The following is a 5,066-nucleotide window of genomic DNA, read 5'->3' on the forward strand; positions in this document are numbered from 1 at the left end:
AAACTAGCAGCCTGACCACCACCAGCATGATCAGGCACATGTCAGCCAAGCACCCGACTTTGTGGGAAGTACAACAGAGTCGAGGAGCAGTGCTTGCTAATGTCACTGCTACGTCTTCGCTGGTTGTGCATGCGAGCCAATCCCCTGTCCATGCTGCCTGCGAACAAGCCTCCTCCGGTCCTGCACCTGCAGTTGCCTACTCAGAAATAACACCATCATCAAGCACGTCCTTGTCCCAGCGCAGCGTTCAGTTATCCATTCAGCAAACCTTTGAACGCAGGCGCAAATACACTGCCAACACCCCACATGCCACAGTTCTAAATGCTAACATTTCGCGACTGCTTGCGCTGGAAATGTTGCCTTTTAGGCTGGTGGAGACAGAAGCATTCCGCGACCTGATGGCGGCAGCTGTCCCACGTTACTCGGTCCCCAGCCGCCACTATTTCTCCCGGTGTGCCGTCCCCGCGTTGCATAACCACGTGTCACAAAACATCACACGTGCCCTGAACAACGCTGTTTCACCCAAAGTCCACCTAACCACAGACACGTGGACAAGTGCTTGTGGGCAAGGCCGCTACATCTCGTTGACGGCACACTGGGTTAATATTGTGGAAGCTGGGACCCAGTCTGAGCGAGGGACGGAACACGTCCTTCCCACACCAAGGTTTGCAGGCCCTACCTCAGTCAGTGTTTCACCCACACTCTACAGCTCCGGAATGTCATGCTCTTCAGCCTCCTCCTCCTCCTGCGCATCCTCATCCACTGTACCCTCCACACCAGTCCCAAGCTGGAAGCACTGCAGCACTGCCTCGGCGAAGCGGCAACAGGCTGTGCTGAAGCTAATCTGCATAGGTGACAAACCCCACAATGCAGAAGAGCTGTGGACAGCTCTGAAACAGCAGGCAGATCACTGGCTCACACCTCTGAACCTAAAGCCAGGAAAGGTCGTGTGTGACAATGGCCGGAACCTGGTGGCGGCTTTGAGGCGAGGCCAGCTGACACATGTTCCATGCGTGGCCCATGTGCTCAACCTCGTGGTTCAGCGGTTTCTAAAGTCATACCCAGAGCTGTCTGATCTGCTGGTAAAAGTTCGCCGCCTGTCTGCACATTTTCGAAAGTCACCTACTGCTTCAGCCGGCCTTGCCGGCTTTCAGCGCAGTTTGCATCTTCCGGCTCACAGACTGGTGTGTGATGTCCCCACGCGTTGGAATTCAACTCTGCACATGTTGGTCAGGATATGTGAGCAGAAGAGGGCAGTTGTTGAGTACCTGCATCACCTAAGCCGTCGGGAAATGGGTCAAACTCCACACATAACACCTGAGGAGTGGAGATGGATGTCCGACCTATGTACCATCCTCCAAAACTTTGAGGACTCCACCAAGATGGTGAGTGGTGATGACGCCATTATTAGCGTCACCATACCGCTACTCTGCCTTCTAAAACGGTCTCTGCTCAAAACCAAACATGATGCATTGCAGGCGGAGCGCGATGAGTTGCAGCAAGAAACAGTAGTGGGTGTGGGTGATAACACACAGCCCAGCCTCGTCTCATCACAACGTGCAGTGGAGGACTATGACGAGGAGGAGGATGAAGACATGGAGCAAATCTCCGGCCAAATTGAGGATATGACATGCACACCAGTCATATCCTCGGTTCAGCGTGGCTGGCCAGAGGACAGGGTAGATGAGGAGGAGGAGGAGGAGGAGGACAGCATGTTCAGTCAACGTGTTGGTCAGGCTACTGAAGTCCTGGCTGTTAAGAGTCTGGCGCACATGGCTGACTTTATGGTAAGCTGCCTGTCTCGTGACCCTCGCGTTAAGAACATCTTGGCCGACAATCATTACTGGTTGGTAACACTGTTAGACCCACGCTACAAGGAGAACTTTATGTCTCTTATTCCCGAGGCGGAGAGGTCAACCAAAATGCAGCAGTTCCGGAAGGCCATAGTCACGGAAGTAGGCAAAGCATTCCCCTCACAAAACGCTAGCGGCATAGGTCAGGAATCAGTGGACAACCAAGGCGTACAGCCGAGAGAGGCACAAGTCCAATCCGCCAGAGGTAGGGGAACAGTCTTTAAGATGTGGGACAGTTTTCTCAGCCCCTCACGTACCACAGCCCCTGAGGTGCGGGGTAGTGCCACAAGAAATCCTAAGTTTGCCCAGATGCTCAAGGAGTACCTTGCAGATCGAACAACTGTACTCCGACATTCCTCTGTGCCTTACAATTATTGGGTATCCAAGGTGGACACGTGGCATGAATTGGCTCTCTACGCCTTGGAAGTCCTGGCCTGCCCTGCCGCTAGCGTTTTGTCAGAGCGTGTTTTTAGTGCCGCAGGTGGAATCATTACAGATAAACGCACCCGCCTGTCAACTGAAAATGCTGACAGGCTGACTCTGATCAAGATGAACAAGGGTTGGATTGGGCCAGACTTCACCACACCACCAGCAAATGAGAGCGGAATTTAAAGTTTGTAACGGGAATTTGCCATGTACCTCCAGTCACCCATGGGTACACACTTCTGGACTTTGGATAATCGCTGGACTGCTCCTCCTTCTCCTCATGCGCCACCATGATGACCGTTACAAGAGTTAGGCCTTTGTTTCAGGTATACCCCCAGTGGTAAATTTTTTCGCCCATTCTTTGCAGAATGGACATTACAACGACAGGAGACCCGCTCCTTTGCAATGGGAACAATGTTTTGAGGCCCTCATGCACGTCTCTATGCAGGGACAACGTGGAGCCTCCCAATTTTTGGCTGCCCTGCCAAAGGGCTATACTATAATACACCCACTTCCTGACAATGGACACTTAATGTTTTGAGGCCCTCATGCACGTCTCTATCCAGGGACAACGTGGAGCCTCCCAATTTTTGGCTGCCCTGCCAAAGGGCTATACTACAAAAGACCCACTTCCTGACAATGGACACTTAATGTTTTGAGGCCCTCATGCACGTCTCTATCCAGGGACAACGTGGAGCCTCCCAATTTTTGGCTGCCCTGCCTAAGGGCTATACTATAATACACCCACTTCCTGACAATGGACACTTAATGTTTTGAGGCCCTCATGCACGTCTCTATCCAGGGACAACGTGGAGCCTCCCAATTTTTGGCTGCCCTGCCAAAGGGCTATACTACAAAAGACCCACTTCCTGACAATGGACACTTAATGTTTTGAGGCCCTCATGCACGTCTCTATCCAGGGACAACGTGGAGCCTCCCAATTTTTGGCTGCCCTGCCTAAGGGCTATACTATAATACACCCACTTCCTGACAATGGACACTTAATGTTTTGAGGCCCTCATGCACGTCTCTATCCAGGGACAACGTGGAGCCTCCCAATTTTTGGCTGCCCTGCCAAAGGGCTATACTATAATACACCCACTTCCTGACAATGGACACTTAATGTTTTGAGGCCCTCATGCACGTCTCTATCCAGGGACAACGTGGAGCCTCCCAATTTTTGGCTGCCCTGCCAAAGGGCTATACTACAAAAGACCCACTTCCTTCCAATGGGCACTTCAGGTTTACAGGCCCTCATGCACGTCTCTATCCAGGGACAACGTGGAGCCTCCCAATTTTTGGCTGCCCTGCCTAAGGGCTATACTATAATACACCCACTTCCTGAAAATGGACACTTAATGTTTTGAGGCCCTCATGCATGTCTCTATCCAGGGACAACGTGGAGCCTCCCAATTTTTGGCTGCCCTGCCAAAGGGCTATACTACAAAAGACCCACTTCCTTCCAATGGGCACTTCAGGTTTACAGGCCCTCATGCACGTCTCTATCCAGGGACAACGTGGAGCCTCCCAATTTTTGGCTGCCCTGCCAAAGGGCTATACTACAAAAGACCCACTTCCTTCCAATGGGCACTTCAGGTTTACAGGCCCTCATGCACGTCTCTATCCAGGGACAACGTGGAGCCTCCCAATTTTTGGCTGCCCTGCCTAAGGGCTATACTATAATACACCCACTTCCTGACACTGGACACTTAATGTTTTGAGGCCCTCATGCACGTCTCTATCCAGGGACAACGTGGAGCCTCCCAATTTTTGGCTGCCCTGCCTAAGGGCTATACTACAATAGACCCACTTCCTTACAATGGGCACTTCAGGTTTACAGGCCATCATGCACGTCTGTATGCAGGGGCATTGGTGAACCTCACAATTTTGGACTGCCCTGGCAAAGGAAAATACTACAAAGACTCAGTTCCTCAAAATGGGCACATTAGACTCAGAGGCCTTTATGTACGTCTCTTCTCAGGGACATCGGAGTGCCACACAATGTTTTACGTAAAATCTTTCATGTATTGATCTCAAAAAGTAACATACATTAGCTCTATCTCACTATTGGGTATGTGCCCTTAACATTTCCGCTATGAAAAATCATTTTGGTGTCATTTTGGAAGGTTTTCTGGTGAGTCCGTAAAAATGGCGTAAAACGCGGACAAAATTATTCACAGCTGTGACTTTTGAGTGATAAATGCTTCAAGGGGTCTTCCCCATGCTGTTGCCATGTCATTTGAGCACTCATCGGAGACTTTTGTGCCATTTTTAGGGTTTCTACATGCTGCCGGTGGTCATTTCACAAAAATACTCGGGTCTCCCATAGGATAACATTGGGCTCGGTGCTCGGGCCGAGTACACGAGTATCTTGGGAGGCTCGGCCCGAGCTTCGAGCACCCGAGCTTTTTAGTACTCGCTCATCACTACTAATAAACCTAAAAAATAAAAATAAATTGAATAAAAATCATGAATGTTGTGTTATAACAGGAAATTCGGTGTAAGAATGAATATCCGGGATGAGAGTTCAGCGAATGAGTTATAGAAATTGTTACAAAAAGGAGTGTGTACGGTTTATGCGTAAATTTTCAGAATGCGTACATGAAAATTATATGTATGTGAGAATGTCCCCCATGCTTTGTAAAAAGTTATTTATGAAAATGTAAATAAAATATATAAAAATGCCTAATTATTTATAATTTATGAGAAAGATATATATGTATGGAAGAATGTTATAAGGTGTCCAAGAACCATAAAGAAAAAGGGTGCATATATAATGTTAGAGGT

This window comes from Anomaloglossus baeobatrachus, unplaced genomic scaffold, assembly GCF_048569485.1.
Source record: "Anomaloglossus baeobatrachus isolate aAnoBae1 unplaced genomic scaffold, aAnoBae1.hap1 Scaffold_135, whole genome shotgun sequence".
In the NCBI taxonomy this organism is placed as follows: domain Eukaryota; kingdom Metazoa; phylum Chordata; class Amphibia; order Anura; family Aromobatidae; genus Anomaloglossus; species Anomaloglossus baeobatrachus.